The sequence below is a fragment of the Hyaena hyaena genome, unplaced genomic scaffold, assembly GCF_003009895.1.
Source record: "Hyaena hyaena isolate Hyena2069 unplaced genomic scaffold, ASM300989v1 scaffold_1666, whole genome shotgun sequence".
Lineage (NCBI taxonomy): Eukaryota > Metazoa > Chordata > Mammalia > Carnivora > Hyaenidae > Hyaena > Hyaena hyaena.
The window spans coordinates 108268-125901 of NW_024082297.1; positions in this window are offsets into that span (position 1 = coordinate 108268).

Consider the following 17634-nt stretch of genomic DNA (forward strand, 5'->3'; position numbering starts at 1 on the left):
ATGATTTCAGCATAACTTCCCTATTTTTTAAATTGTTTTAACATTTTTATTTATTATTGAGAGAGAGTGAGACAGAGCATGAGCACGAGCATGGGAGGAGCAGAGTGAGGAGGAAACACAGAATACGAAGACTCTGTCAGCACAGACCTCAGTGTGGAGCTCGACCCCACATACCATAAGATCATGACCTGAGTGGAAGTCAGATGTTTAACCAATTGAGCCACCCAGGTGCCCCTAGCTTCCCTGTTTTTATTTCCTTCCATCAATGCTGCTGTCTCGTGTGAATGAAACAAGTCACTGTGATTAACCCATTTTCATTAAAAAAATTTTTTAATGTTTTATTTAACCCGTTTTCAATAAAATAACCAGGGATTATTTTTTTAACTGGAAACTAATAGGTAATTTGAATGTAGAGCATACAAAAGATTTTTAATAACTGGACCATATGAATACCTACAAATGTGTAAATGGAAAGTAAGCTGATTTTCTTACAGGTTTACCTATATGGAAATTTGCGATTCCCAGATGATCTCATGGTTTTAGAAATAAGCTGATACAAACCAGACTCAGATCTATTTACACTTTTTTACAACTAGTGAATTTGAAAATTCTTTCTAATACAACAAATATTTGCTGAGCAGGTTATATGTGTAAGACAAGGCACTATTGTAGGGGAAACCAAAATAAATGAGGCGTTGTTCCTTCACCCAAGGAGGTTACAGTCTAGCAGGGAAGATTGGATTGGTGCCAAATAGTTGGTTGGCAAGAAGGTACAGGATAACTACCCAAGAGAAAAGTACAGAGTTTTGGGGAGTTCAGGGACAGATGAGTGGGATTTCAACAGAAAAAGATGAATAAAACTCTTTGGAGAGAGAAGGGAATGATGGTACCAGTAGCTACTATTTTTATGCTACACTGTCCAAGATGCTATCACATACTTTCTCATTGAATCCTTAGAAAAATTCTGTAAAGTAGTTATTGTTGGCCTCATGTTCCTGATGAGTAATTGTGGCATGAGAAGGCAGTGACTTTCTCAAATGAGAGGACCCAGGACCTACATCCATGTGTCTCTTACTCCATAGCTCCTTTTTATAAAAGCAAACAATATACCATACAGTTATGAATGTGGACACTTGAGCTAGACTGACTTTGAATCCCAAGTCAATTTGTGTGTGTGTCTGTTTCTTCATTCGTAAACCAGGGTTAAAAATAAAAATTTAATTCAATAAGATCAAATGATTTTACCTACACGAAGCATTTAGAATAGTTTCTGTATGTATTAATAGTATGAAAATGTTTCCTACTATTATTTTTTGAACAAAATTGTTTTAAATATAATAAATACTTTGTAGGAAATTGCTAAAAGATCTAGTAAGAGTCCTGCACACTTGTTAGAAGCAAGACCTGCACATAAAAACCAATAATACTCCTTCATCAAGGATTAATCTGTTTGAAAATGTATCAGAAAATAAAAGATACAATTCGGGGCGCCCGGGTGGCTTAGTCGGTTAAGCGTCCGACTTTCGCTCAGGTCATGATCTCGCGGTTCGTGGGTTCGAGCCCCGCGTCGGGCTCTGTGCTGACTGCCAGCTCAGAGCCTGGAGCCTGTTTCAGTCTGTGACTCCCTCTCTCTCTGACCCTCCCCTGCTCACGCTGTCTCTCTCCTAGAAATAAATAAAAGAAAAAAAAAGAAAAGAAAAAAAAAAGATACAATTCAAGGGGGCAACAAATGTTATCAAATATTGAGGAATAAACCTAATAATAATGTGCAAAATATTTATGGAGCAAATTTGGAAAATACAGAGAAAGGTCACTAGAAATACCTTTCCTCTGAGCTGGGCAGAGAAGACACCATAGATAAAGGGAATACCATAAGTAAATACAGTGAATGGGTGTTTGAGGGACTAGTTTCGTACAGGGTGGAATACATACAACAGGAAGTGAGATTAAGGCAGAAATATTCATTTTGAGTAAGGCCATAGATGGCTTCAAATGTTGGATTAAAGATTTTGCAATGAATTTAATAGGTGGCAGAGAACCATTACAGATTTATGAATAGCGAGTAGGTCAGACCTCAGAAAAGGAAGATTCTCCAGGAGAAAAGAACTTAAACTATAGGCTAGGATTTGCCTTGGGCCTCAGGGGAGGATAAAAATTTATGGATGTTTAAAAAGGAGAATGAACCTTTTAAAAGACGTTTATTTATTTATTTATTTAATTTTTTTAGAAGGGCAGAGAGAGAAGGATAAAGAGAATCCTAAGCAGGCTCCACACTGTCAGCACAGAGCCTGATGCAGGGTTTCAACTCACAAACCATGAGATCATGACCTGAGCTGAAATCAAGAGTCACTTAACTGACTGAAACACCCATGCACTCCAGAAAAATGAGCCTTTTACAAATGATGCTAAATAATCAATCTTCTTGACAGTATTTTTTTAATCTGTGAATTACTTAATGATTTTTAGAAATGTATTGAGTCTGAGTAAATTGCTACTTGGGTTACCAGCTGAGTATCTATCCTGTCAATAAGGAAATAGTAAACCTTAGGGTTTGTATTTATCTTGGGTGTTTGGGGAATATGAGAATGCAGTAGATACATATTGTCATGCTCTATATGAGAATATGAATACTCCTACTCAAAAAATTTCTTGGCAAAAGTTGGTAAGTTTTTCGATAGTAGCAATACTAAGGTATAACATTAATAATTTGTTATTTAATGAATGGAGCACAGAGGTCATGTAAAGGGAAAAAGGGAAGGAAAATGAAAATATATTGAACAATTACTATATGCTCCATGTTATGAGATTAGCCAATTTGTAAGGTAGACATTATTATCCCTATTTCACTTGGCATCACATTTCCTCTTCATTATATATTATTAATTATCAATCCTAGGTAAGTTACTTAAACTTTTTAAACCTCAGTTTCCTCATTAATTAAAATAGGGGAATACTAATGCCCAAGTTCCAGGATTACTGTCTGGATTAAATACAATAATACACATTAAATCCTTAGCCTAATGCCTGGCTCGTAAGAGCTAATACATACTGACTTACATGCAGCAGGCACTGGGTTAAGAAATTTAACTTCATCATCTCTCATTAAATCTTCAACACTTTATTGTAACTCAATTCTTATTATTGTTCTTCTAAGTAATAAGTTTTATTATTATTATTATTATTATTATTATTATTATTATTTTGTAGCTCAGAGAGATTGTTATGTGTCCAAGAAATTAACAAGTGGAAAAACAGATATTCAAATTTAGCTTTGTCAGAGGGAAAAACACAGAAACTTTTAAGAATACCCATATCAGAAAATAAGATTACTAATAAATTTCCTAAATTCTTTTTTTCCTCTATAAAACTTCTGATTGGACTCTGATGTGAGAATAAGACATTTTTGAGGTAGAGAATCACATTTTTGCATTTTAAAATGGACCTAAATGAAAATGTGATGCTGGTTGGAAGAATGTATATGTGAAAATAATCAATGATGTAGTAGAGGAGAGACTGTAATAGCAATGGCTCTTGAGTATCTACAATTGTGCTCACCCATTCCCTGTGGTATTAGTACAGACTAATGAGTGTATATGGCCCAGTGGAAAGAATCTGGGTGACATTAGGCAGGAGAAAAAGTCAGTCAGGTGAGAAGATATAGTCACTTTGCTAATTTAAAATTCCACATCGAAGTTAGAAACCCAGATCTCCCCAACAACAGTATACACGTGACACCACTATAATTCTATAGAGAGCATCTAATTTACTTTATTAGGTGTTCCTATGGATAAATTCACTACTTTTAGGTGAAGATTTTGACAATCTGTTTGGGGGTGAAGGGATGGGGAAGAAATCTCTGAGACTATGAAGAAAGAGCAACAGATTCTTGCCCAATTACCACTGGGCTTATTTTAGAATTTCATTTTTCCAATTAGGTTTGCAAGTTTAGGGACAGAACTGAACCTCTAGAGGAGATTTTAAAGACTGCCTACTGGTAGGACTGAGATGAAGGAAACATTGAACTTGGCATCTGACAAGGAATTTATAGAAAAATAGAACTGTTTAGTGGTGCTTTTTTGCTGTGTGGTATATGATATCAACTTCTGAATATCACTAGTTAAATATTTGGTGAAATTTGCATTTTGCGGGCTGTTGGTTAAGGAATGTTTCTTTTGTTTGCTTGCTTTTGTTTTTGTGTGATGGGCGGAAAAGAAGCTGGTCCTACTTTAAGGTGAGGAGAACATACTTGCCAGCATTATGATGTTTTCTAGCCTATGGAAATGATGGCTTTGAACTTTAATTTGCTGATAGTGCTCTGTTCATTATTCTTTTCCTTAAATAATTATTCTGTTTATACAACATCTTGCTGTCTTTGAGAAGGGATACAAGTTTTCTGGGCTAGTTGGGGCAGTTTGGGCAAAATGCCAGGTCAGAATATCAAGTGACTGACACAACAAAATGTGACACTAATGAAGGAAACAGAACCTGACTTGGTTTGGTGTATATGGCTTCTTGAGTGAATTCTGTCTTTGGTAACAGACCAAGAGGTTGGGGATGCCCTTGAACCTCCCATGTGTCATTAACTGAGAATCTCTAACCTGGGAACTAGGAGCAAGCTTCTTTCAGGAGATCTATTTACTTGTCAAAGAGTCAGATATCTCAAAGCCTACACTGACACGCTGTCACACATGTGATACTGACATATGTAAATTCCCTAGATCAGCAAGAATAGGTCCTTTTGGGGGATTATTCTCACATAACATCAATTATACTTGGCTCTAGGACTAACTTGCTTAGTTAAAACAAGGGAAGAATCCCTACCCTCTCTGTTCCTTGCACTGTCCATTTGGGGCTCAGGGTGGACACTGAATGTCCTACTGTTTTTTGTTGATAAAATCTACAGTTGGTGAATTTATAACTTATTCTCTCAGCTGGACCCAGTGGTCTTCCTTGGCTGAGTTGGCCTTACCTTGGTTCTTGCTGACATTATAAGTCCCTTAAATCTCTACCATGTCATCTATGCAGTCCTGATCTTGGATATATCCTATAGTCCTATATTTCTTGATGATAAATATATATGTAAATACATATATATATATATATATTTTCTCATTCACCATGGCTGTCCTTTGACAATATTCCCATGCCTCTAATTAACTATCTCTTCTGTCCCTCTGGGGAACGTTGGAGTTTCCAGATTCCTCTGATACACTTGAGGGTCAAGGGAAGAGCGTAAGTGCTGATTGGTCTGTCTGCCAAATAACAGCACACTACCCCATTTCTGTCACTTCTGAGGGAGCACCTTTTTGGACATCATGTTTACCTGTGAATCTTTATGTCTTCTTGGCTTCCCTGGAAATCCAGGCAATTGTTTCTTCTGCTCTAAGAGCTCTTCACCTCTTCATGAAACTCCTCTGGGTGTTCTAGCTCTTTGCCTCCTGGGCTAAAGTTCAGGGAAGTCTGGGCCATATATCTCTGATCTCCTGTGTCCTTGTTCCTCTCACCAGAGTCTTCCTCCTTGCTTCCTTCCTCCACTTGCCATTTGCAACTGCACATTTCTCTTCTCATTTAATCTTTCCTACTCCAGCCTTTTCTTATTAGACGTAACTACTTTACTAAATGAGCAGTATGTGTAAACCTACTGGGGATATTTGCATTTGGAAGGAAGAGGCATTGACTGTGGAAGGATTGTTGGTGTGGTGTGTGTGTACTCATGTGTGTGCATGCATGCAATGTGCAGGTTGGGCACAGAAATCTGTTTTCGACTTTTCTGGGTGTTTCTCCAGGAGAAAAAGCACCACCTGTCCCCTAAACAAACCCTCAGCTCTGGGTAGACTGATGTACTCCTGCTTCCTTTCCTTGTTCTCTTTGGGCATTCTCCCTACCTGCCCTACAGTCCCGTTCCCTGTCTATCTATCTAAATCCTATGTATCTTTGAGGGACTCAGCTCCAGTCTACTAACAAATGAAAAAACAGAAATAGTGAAAAACAGATAAAATCTGCCTTTTGTACAATTTTTTAAAAGTGTCCTGAAAAAAAGTGTCCTGGATTGTGAGGCAATAACTCCTCTCTTAACAATGGGTGGCTGCTTTTGTTTTTGTATAAATGAAGGCTTGTGTGGGATTTATTAACCTGTCTGGAGGCTCATTTGGCACTTCCTTTATACTATTAATTAGTCTCTTTTATATATATGTTTTTTAAACAAGATTGAAGGCATTACAAAAGCAGGAGTTATTGCTCTCAGCAAACAAGAACATGCATTAGAAAGAATTTAAAATGTTCTGTTCATGTTCAAAGCGCATGAGGGAACTAAAGGTTGAGTAAAGACAGATTCATCATTCTCAGACTTTCCTACAGTCTAGTTAGGGAACATGCCCCCAGCTAACACTCAGAAGGAAGATTGAGGATAAGTGATAAAATAGAAGTATAAACTATTTTGGGAGAATTGGAGAAAGAGATGTCCACTGTGGTTAAAGGAGGGTGGGAGTGGAGAGCTTCTCAGGGAAGGAAAGAGAAGACATAGAGAGCAGATGAGATGAGGGAAGGAAGCAAGGAAGAAGGAAAGACATGGTGACAGCAAGGTAGGACAGAATGACAGAGTGGTATGCAATAACGTGGGGTCGGAGGCAAGTCTGGGAGCCTGATCTGATCCCAGGCTCTGAGTTCTGTTTTGCATTCTCACTGGAGAAGGAATAGTTAGCAAATCATTAGCCACCCAAGTGTACTTTCTCTGCTGATCTTTTATCTCTTTCAAGGAAGCTCTGTTTACTTGTCTAATTAATAATCCCTACCCCAAACTTGCATAGTTGGATAGTTAGAATCTTTCTCTTCTGACTCAGGAGGGAGCGAAAATCATAATTTAGTTGACTTTTATAGAGCTATTTATGTGACTGTCTGGTTTGACTGGAATAATGGCTCTTTTCTTTCTTTGTTTCTCACCAGCCAGTGTGGTTTGTGATTTAATAACCAGGCAGAGCACTGAAATTAATACTGGTAATATTTTAAGCTTGAATGAGGAAAAGAATTTTAAATTGTTAGTTTTTTCATGTGGGCAGCCTTCTGTCTTCTTTGGAAAGAGTTTAGGCCAGGCACGATCTCACCATCAGTTTTTAAAAATGAGCATGAAAAAAGGAAATGCCCCTTCTCTTACTTATTTTTCCTTTAATACTATTCAGCTCCTAGATGAGATAGTTTTTGCCATTCTGTATCCAAAATGAAGTGATGGCTTGTGGAGATTGTTTTACTTAAAAAATAAACAAATAAAAAGCCCAACTATGATTCTCAGGGTTTTTTGGGTTTTTTTTTTTTTTTTTTGGCAACGGATCTAAGTTTTTTTCGGTAAAATTATATCAGTGGAAGATGGATACATTCCATTTTGTGTGTAGGTGGTGTTGGGGAGCTCAGATAGAGATGTGTGTGAGAAACATGACTTAGATAAGCTATCTAAGCAGGTGTGTTTGATCAAAATAATAATCTTGGTCACCTTATTTTCTCATCTGCCCTAATACTTTGAAGAAGAGGTATTTTTTCCCCCTAAAATAGAACAGTTCTTTCTCTTGCGTTGGTAGAACCAAGAATAAAGGAACATTTGACTGTTCTTTACTTTTGGGAGGACTGTTGTTTATTTCCTTGTGTTTACCAGGGAATACTTGTAGGATACAAATACACATTTTGGAAAAATGAGGGACTGTGCTGAAGAGTCAAATTAAAGAAAATTGAGGTTTTTCCACTATGTTTTTAATGATATAAGGTAATTATCATGTTAATGCACTCGTCATAAAACTGAATGAATGATAATAAGAACTCCCTTCAGCTAACCTCTTCTTTTTGAAATCCTTATTTTTTTGTTAGTTGCTTAGATAGTTTTGTTCGTTTCTAACTTAAAACAAAATATTATTTCACTTAATGTACATTATTTGATTTCATCCCAATAACCACATAAAGTTCAATATAATTTTCTTTATTTTACTGGTAATGATATTGATTGTTCAACCAAGGCTATATTAAGAACAGACCTGGGAATTCTTTTTTTTAATATTTTGAAATGTTTTATTTATTTCTGAGAGAGACAGAGACAGCGTGGACAGGGGAGGCTCAGAGAGAGAAGGAGACACAGAATCCGAAACAGGCTCCAAGCTCTTAGCTAGCTGTCAGCACAGAGCCTGACATGGGGCTCGAACCCACCAACCGTGAGATCATGACCTGAGCTGAAGTCAGACGCTTAACTGACTGAGCCACCCAGGCACCCCTGGGAATTCTTTAAAAAAATTTTTTTTAATTTACACCCAAGTTAGTTAGCATATAGTGCAACAATGATTTCAAGAGTAGATTCCTTAATGCCCCTTACCCATTTAGCCCATCCCCCCTCCCACAACCCCTCCAGTAACCTTCTGTTTGTTCTCCATATTTAAGAGTCTCTTACATTTTTGTCCCCTCCCTGATTTTATATTATTTTTGCTTCCCTTCCCTTATGTTCATCTGCTTTGTATCTTAAAGTGAAGTCATATGATATTTGTCTTTCTCTGACTAATTTCACTTAGCATGATACCCTCTAGTTACATCCATGTAGTTGCAAATGGCGAGATTTCATTCTTTTTGATTGCCAAGTAATACTCCAGTGTGTGTGTGTGTGTGTGTGTATACCACATCTTTCTCCATTCATCCATCGATGGACATTTGGGCTCTTCTCATACTTCGGCTATTGTCAATAGTGCTGCTATAAACATTGGGGAGCACATGTCCCTTCAAAACAGTACACCTATATCCCTTGGATAAATACCTAGTAGTGCAATCCTGGGTCATAGGGTAGTTCTAATTTTAATTTTTTGAGGAATCTCCATACTGTTTTCCAGAGTGGCTGCACCAGTTTGCATTCCCACTGGCAGTGCAAAAGAGATCTTCTTTCTCCATATACTCACCAGCATCTGTTGTTGCTTGAGTTGTTGATGTTAGTCATTCTGACGGGTGTGAGGTGGTATCTCATTGTGATTTTGACTTGTATTTCCCTGATGATGAGTGATGTTGAGCATCGTTTCATGTGTTGGCCATCTGGATGTCTTCTTTGGAGAAGCGTCTGTTCATGTCTTCACTGGATTATTTGTTTTTTGGGTGTTGAGTTTGATAAGTTCTTTATAGATTTTGGATACCAACCCTTTATCTGATATGTCGTTTGCAAATATCTTCTCCCATTCTGTCGGTTGCCTTTTAGATTTTCTGATTGTTTCCGTCGCTGTGCAGAAACTTTTTATCTTGATGAGGTCCCAATAGTTCAATTTTGCTTTGTTTCCCTTCCCTCTGGAGACATGTTAAGTATGAAGTTGCTGCGGCCAAGGTCGAATAGGTTCTTGCCTGCTTTCTCCTCAAGGATTGTGATGGCTTCCTGTCTTACATTTAGGTCTTTCATCCATTTTGAGTTTATTTTTGTGTATGGTATAAGAAAGTGGTCCAGGTTCATTTTTTCTGCATGTCAATGTCCTGTTTTCCCAACACCACTTGCTGAAGAGACTGTCTTTATTCCATTGAATATTCTTTCCTGCTTTGTCAAAGATGAGTTGGCTATACATTTGTGGGTCCATTTCTGGGTTCTCAATTCTGTTCCATTGATCTGAGTGTCTGTTCTTGTGCCAGTACCATACTGTCATGATGATTACAGCTTTGTAATACAGCTTGAAGTCTCGGATTGTGATGTGTCCTGCTTTGGTTTTCTTTTTCAAGATTGCTTTGGCTATTTGGGGTCTTTTCTGGTTCCATACAAATTTTAGGATTGTTTGTTCTAGTTCTATGAAGAATGGTGGTGTTCTTTTTATGGAGATTGCATTGAGTATGTAGATTTCTTTGGGTAGGTATTGACATTTTAACAATATTTATTCTTCCTAGAATAGACCTGGGATTTCAACCATATGCTCTTACTAGTATCTTCTACCCTGTTTTTTCCAAGGCAACAATGTGTATATAGTAGAGCCATTAGTGACTATTTGCTTATGATAAAAGTAATTTGGAACATTTTATTACAGAAAAAAAAATAAGTTAATCTATCCATGGTGCCTTCAGGAATCTTCTATTTAACACTGAAATGGCCCAAGCTCCCAGAGGACATGACCATAGAAATCCAGTCATTTTATCAGATTCTTTTTTCTTAGTATCTCTATTCTGATCATTATTTTTCTCCTTGGTCATTTCTCAGCCAAGGAAGTTCACTTCTAACCATCTGAGAACTGGCTTTCCCATCTTCTCCTCTTCTCCCCTTGCAGATTTTTTCCAAGTGTGGATGTGAGACACTTCCTTACTGCCCCAAAGCATAACTACTGCCAGGTAGTAGCATTTAGAAAACTTTTCAAAAGGCTCACGAATTACAGAGGGAAATTAGAATGCAGAAAAGGAAGAAAGCCATGAAACTCTATATTAGATTAAATAGCAATAGATACAAGTCCAAGATATTTGTAACATTTACCAGCCTCATACCTTTGCTGAGGGTCATCTATTTCTTTTTTTTTTTTTTAATGTTTATTAATTTATTTTGGGAGAGAGAAAGAGAGCAAGGGGAAGGAGAGAGAGAGACCAGGAAAGAGAGAATCCCAGCAGGCTCCACACTGCCAGCTCAGAGCCCAGTGAACTGTGAGATCATGACCTGAGCTGAAATCAAAAGTCAATGCTTAACCAACTAAGCCACCCAGGCATCTATTTCTATGCCACACATGCTGCTGGTGGCAGGCTGGGTACCATTCCAGAGGTGGCTTCTATTCTTGTGTTTCACACTTGCCACTCCCAAGTAAAATCAACTCTCTATGGGCACCCTCAAGTTAGCATTGCTCAGTCGCAGAGCCCACACTGAAGATCACTTTCCACATGAACACTTAGAGCTGTTTGACTCCCCATTCCCTCCCTTCTTCCTCCTGCAGAGTGCTTACATTCACTTTTGCATAACCAAAAGACTCATTAATTTTTGTACCAAACCCAGACTTTCCCCAAAGAGAAAGTCTGTCACCCATCTAGAGGAACCGAAAACTACAGGTACATTTAAGCACTTCTCCTGCTTTCTTAAAAAGTATAGAAATACTAGGTCCAGGCTCTGAGAACCTCAACACCCAAACACAGTTGCAAGTCTGTTTTTGTTACTCCTTTAGGCAAGGTTAACACCTCTGCTGTAAGACATTATGAAACATCCAGGTTATTTTTTATTTGCCTATGAGTAGAAGAGATGACTTTCTAGTATTTTTAAGTAAAGAGCAAATTATGGTGTGGAATATGATGTGTGGAGAGGAAAATGTGCAAAATTGGTCATCAGTGTTTACTTTATAGAGGTCTTGTAAACTCGACCACGTGTGGAACTCTGAAATTTTCCTGTTGAAATGTTTTGTAAGTGATTACCATTAGATTTGTCTTCAGGATTTGTTGAGAGCTAGTTCACTTACCTGATTTAGAACATAAGTTTCAATACAATATTTGTATTCAATGATTCTTGAATGGGTAAGCTTGATTCTATTAACTGGCCACGGATTCTTTTAAAATTTTATTATTTTTAAAAATTTGGCAGTACTATACTTCCTGGATTAAACTAATTGTTTAGTGCATGACCTTGAGCAAGTTACTTAATCTCTCTGCTTCTCAGTTTTCTCATTTGCTAATTGACTGTGCTAATAACAACTGCCTCATGTAATTGTTGCAAGGATTAAATGGAGTAATAGGTGTAAGGCCTTAACCCAGTGCCTGGCACACAAGTGTTCACTCAATGTTAATTATGATTATTAGTATTAGTAATACTAGGAGTAATTGCACCTGATAGGGACCACTAGTTGTTCACTCTCTCAAGAACAATGTATTTGCTGGGTGGCCAAATGATGTTAAACTCCACAGCACTAGTGTTTTAAGGATCTGGAGTCAGAATCTGGCTTCAAATCTCTGTTCAGTCACTTGCAAGTTTTGTGACTCCAGATAAATTACCAGCTTGTCTAAGCCAAAGTTTCCTCATCTGCAAAAGAATGATAATGACGCCTACTTCATGAATGTTGTGAGGATTAAATGAGATGATCCATGTAAGGAACTTGGCATGATGCTTGGCATAGAGTAAGCCCTCAAATGTTAGTGCCTTTTTTTTTTTTCAAAAAAATTTTTATGTTTATTTTTGAGAGCGAGACATAGCATGAGGGGCGGGGGTTAGAGAGAGAGGGAGACCAAGAATCCAAAGCAGGCTCCAGGCTCTGAGCTGTCAGCACTAAGCTGATCATGACCTGAGCCAAAATCGGGCGCTTAAGCAACTGAGCCACCCAGGCGCCCCACCTTAGTGCCTTTTCTGTTCATTTTCTTCATTTTATCTTTCTTATGTTATTATTCTCATTACCTGACATTTACCCTGTGAATAGTGTCAACATCCTGAAAGGATCACCTCCTCCAGGGTGCACAGAAGTATTTCAAAATGTGAGGGCTGAGAAACACTTGCAGGTCAAAAAGCCAAGAAAAGGGTATCTAGTTAAAATTGTCAGTAAAGTATTTTGCTTCAACCCAAAATGACAAGTTTAGGCCAAAGAAAAATTCCTGAGGAAGGTACTAGGGAAACTCTTCTAAATGCTCACACAAATAGTCAAGGATGTGGCTTATTGCCTCACCTGGAGGGTGGGTTTCCCTGCCCTCTAGACTCCAGTCAGTCCTGAGTCACAGTTGTGTCACTGGCTCTTCTCTGCCCAATGCCACTTCCTGAGGCTAGTGAGGATTTTCCTCCAGCTCCTAAAGGCTGTGATGACCTTATTTTATAGGGGTGCAGACAGAGTGTAATATTGTGAAACATAGCTCTAGCCCATAAAATCAGGGATTTGGCTTCTGGCCCTGATTTCAACCTTGATTTGCCAGCTGACCTTAGGCAAATCATTAACTTTTTGCAATGATTATTTCATTAAGTGTAAAGTAGGATTTATGTCTACCTTTCTGAACTCACTGGGTCATTTCAAGGATTCCATAACAAAACATAGGCAGAAGATACCTTTACACACATAAAATTTGCTTACTTGCCTGTGTGATGTATGCAGGAACTTAGAGAGGGGACGATCTAATTTCATTTCTGATATTTGCTAATTTTGTGACTTGAGGTAGATCCCTTACTTTCTTTGAGTCTCAATTTCTTCATGAACCCACTTATTAATGGTGTGTCTTATTGCTTAATTATATTTTCTAATATTTTGTTAAAGACTTTTACATCTCTGTTCAGGAAAGAGTATGATCTGCCACTTTCTTGTTTTGTCTGAAACAGACTATCTATGTCTGATTTTGACATCAAGGTAATACCAGATTTGTAAGGTGAATTAAGAATGTTTTCTCCTCGGGGGAGCTGGGTGGCTCAGTCGGTTAAGCATCGACTTCAGCTCAGGTCACGACCTCACGGTTTGTGGGTTCGAGTCCCGCATCGGGCTCTGTGCTGACAGCTCAGAGCCTGGAGCCTACTTTGGATTCTGTGTCTCCCTCTCTCTTTGCCCCTCCCCTGCTCATGCTCTGTCTCTCTCTGTATCAAAAATAAATAAAAACAAAAAAATTTTTTTTAAAAGAATGTTTTCTCCTCATGTTTTCTGGAAGAGATTGTGTAGAATTGGTGTTAAAATTTTTTTAAATGTTGGGTTGAAATCTTCAGTGAAACCATAATTTCTGCTTCAATCATCAAACATATCTTAGAAATTATGAGGGGACCATAAGTCAATATTTACCCATATTTTTGTATTCTGTACTCATTCTTCTTTCTTGATATCTCAAGAATTCTTCTTTTGCTGTTCTTTTTCTGTTTAGAGAAATTTCTTTAGTCATTATTAGGGTATTTCCTCTTAGTTTTCCTTCATGTGAGAGTATCTTGATTTTTTCTTTAGCCCTGAAGGCTCTTTTCACTGGATATAGGAATCTGAGTTGACAGTTACTTTTTTTAAACCTTGACAAATAAGTCACTTTCTTTTGGCCCCATGAATTCTGTAAGAAATCATCTACCGTTAGAGTTGTTTTTCCCACACAAATAAACCGTGCTTTTTCTCTCAGGATGCTTTTAATATTTTCTTTTTGTCTCTTCTTTAGTTAACAAAAGTTCTTTCTAAACTTTTAATTTTAATTCCAACTGGTTAACATACAGTGTAATATTACATTCTGGTATAGAATACAGTGAGTCAACACTTCCATACAATATCCAGTACTCATCATAACAAGTGCAAACCTTGGCTCCCATCACATACTTAACCCAACCCCCCACCCACCTCCCTTCTGGCAGTATGTTCTCTATAGTTTTTTTTTTTCTTTTTTCAAGTAAGTGATGAATCACTTAATTCTATACCTGAAACTAATATTACATTGTATGATAGCTAACTGGCATTTAAATAAAACTTGAAAACTGTTTCTGGAAGTTTAATTATGATATGGCTTGGTTTGGATTTCTTTGAGTTTATCTTGTGAAAACTCACTCAGTTTCTTGAATCTGTAGGTTTATGTCTGGTGAAATTTGGGAATTTTTCAGCCATTTTCTTCAATTACTTTTTAAGTTTGGTTTCTTTCTCCTCTCCTGAGACTTTATGGACACAAATGTTAGCTCTTTTGGTATGGCTCCACTGGGTAGGAGTGAAAGTTCAGATTCCCCACAGAGTCCCACTGATACCACAGGAACGGATATGTAGAAGCTCTTTACAGGCCAATGGGGATGAAGTCGCTGGCTCCTAATTGGCCTTTTCTGATATCACTCTGGTGGAGGCATTAGTGTACCTTGTTACAGGGTCTCAAGGATCAAAGTCTAGGCTTCCCACTCAGCCTTTGCTGGTCATAGTGGTCAGTTTGTCTGCGGGGTTTATTTGCAATAGAATGGTTATTGTCTAAAAGTTTTCTGTTCTGATAGACTGCTCTTTTCTTTAGCCTTTGGTTATGGAGAGAGAGCTTTTGTTGGAGGCTTAATTAGTCTGTCCACTGGCATTTCTGCGTTGCTGGCTTCTTCAGCTCTAAGTCTGGTATATATGAGAAAAAAGAAAATCTAGGAAATTTATTACCATGTTATTTCTCAGATCCCAAGGTCCCTAGCAGATATGCCTAATTCTCTCTACCTTTCTGTATTCTTATGTTTGCTTAATATACAATGCCCCCAATTTTTATTCATCCATAGTGGGAAAAGTGGGTGAAAGTACAATGATTCCATCTTCCCAGGAGAGATAGTCCCATCTATTCTTCTCAAAAATAAGTCCCATGAAAATGCTCAAAGATATAACTTACTAATCTATGCTACCCTTTTCACTGAGTTTTTCCTTAACCCAGAGTATTCCTAAAGTGACTGAGATGGAGAGTCACAAGTTCAAAATGTGTTCATAGGATGTTAATAAATTTTACAAGTAAAGTGCAGACAAGTTTAAGAAAATCTTTGCTAAGCAGTTTCCTTTATTGCTGATTTTCTTAGGGTTTTTAATGTGTTGGTATATTTCAACTTCCCCAAGTAATAGATTCTTGAATGGGGGAATAAACTGATACATTTGTTATTTAAGGAGAACAGGCAGGAAGTTGAATACAGAGTAATATAGATAACCAAGTAAATTATAATTTTTGAAAATCTTGTATTAAGTTTGAAATAATCTTTTCACCTCCTTCAGAAGTATATATTAAAATGTGTGAAAGAAAGTAGAATTTAAATTTTTTTTAATGTTTATTTATTTTTGAAAGAGACAGAAAGAGGCAGAGCACAAGCAAGGGAGGGAGAGACAGAGACACACAGAATTTGAAGCAGGCTCCAGGCTCTGAGCTGCCAGCGCAGAGCCTGATTGGGGGCCGGGGGGGGAGGGGCTCAAATTCATGAACTGTGAGATCATGACCTGAGCCAAAGTTGGATGCTCAATCAACTGAGCCATCCAGGCACCCTGAAAGAAAGTACTAAATTACTTTTTGGGAGAGGCACCTGAGTGGCTCCGTTGGTTAAGCATCCAGCTTCAACCCAGGTCATGATCTCATAGTTTGTGAGTTTAAACCCCACATTGGGCTCTCTGCTGTCAACACAGAGCCCACTTTGGATCCTCTATCCCCCTCTCTCTCTGCCCCTTCCTTGCTCATGTGCTTTCTCTCTTCCTCTCAAAAATAATAAATAAATTTGAAAAATGTAAATTACTTTGTAAGAAGATTCTTTCATTAGACCAACGTGTACCACTCCTGGTTACATTCTCTGCCCCATTCCTGTCTTTGGAATATGTTGGTAATTTTCACAGATTTATAATACACTTTCTGCGCTGTAACTCTAAGACATCTCAGTGAACTCTAGATATACCTAATGAAATGGAGAAGTTGAGGGAGTAATGTGATAACTGACTGGAAATTAAGGGTACATTTGAAGGCCACTCAAAGCTGAGTTCCAATTAGAGATAAACCAAGAGAAAATGGAATGTTCTAGTAACCTTGTAGAGAGGCACTATGTCCAGCCTTCTGATAAACTAGTCAGTTTGGGCTCTGACTGCTATAAAGACTTCATTAATAAGACTGCTCAGAAGCAATCCAATGTATTATGTATTTAAAAAGTGATTTCTTGCAATAATATGTTTGAATAGCCAGGCCAAAAAAGATAATATGATAATTGCTTTTGGCACGGATTGGAGGGGGGAGGAGAATACATAAAGTGGAAGAGGAAAAAGAGGACCCCCTAAGGAAGGATGTGGTGAGTTGGTGTAACTGAAGAAATTCCATGTGAAGGAGATGACAAATTCTACATTGTCATTGTCCACAAGAGCATCCATTTGTCTGGGCCAAAGATTACACGTTTGTGTTGGAGTGCTATACATGCTTCTTTTTGAGTTCAAAAACATTTTTAAAGCCAAAGAGAACTGTTGGTTCCTTCCTTTAAATTATAGCTTTCATTTGGCTTATGAACCCACTTGTAAGTATGGTTTCCATACCATCTGGCTCCTGATCTTGTTCTTGTCTAAAGCCACGGGCAGAAACCTTGGAAGCAAGCCTTGGGGTGCTTAGAGAGCTTGTGTAGGAACCTTCAAATTTCCTAAAATTCTCTTTAAAGGGATATTGGTAGGTACAAAGGAACATTCCAAAAACATTTTAATGCAAACCTTTTCATTTTCATTTTTGAATGTTTGATTGTACATTACAATGAACTTCCATATATGTCCCAACCGGCTTCAACAATTAACTGCTTTTAGCCAATCTTATTCCTTCTATACTTTAGTCAACTTCTCTTCCCACCCAGGACATTTTGAAGTATATCCCAGGAACCATATAATTTTAGTTTTAAACATTTCACTATGTATTTCTAAAAAAGAAAGGCTTTAAAAAATAATGACAAAATGATTATAACACCTGAAAATAACAATAATTTATTAATTTCATGGATTATCCAGCCAACGTTAAATTTTTCCTATTGTCTTATATTTTAATTTTACAGTTTGTTTGAATCAGGATTCAAATACTACACACACACCTATATAAGTCTCTCTTAATATATATGTTCGTTCGTTTTCTTTCTTTCTTTCTTTCTTTCTTTCTTTCTTTCTTTCTTTCTTTCTTTCTTTCTTTCTTTCTTTCTTTCTTTCTTCCTTTCCTTTCCTTTCCTTTCCTTTCCTTTCCTTTCCTTTCCTCCTTTCTTTCTTTCTTTCTTTCTTTCTTTCTTTCTTTCTTTCTTTCTTTCTGTCTCCTTCTATGTAG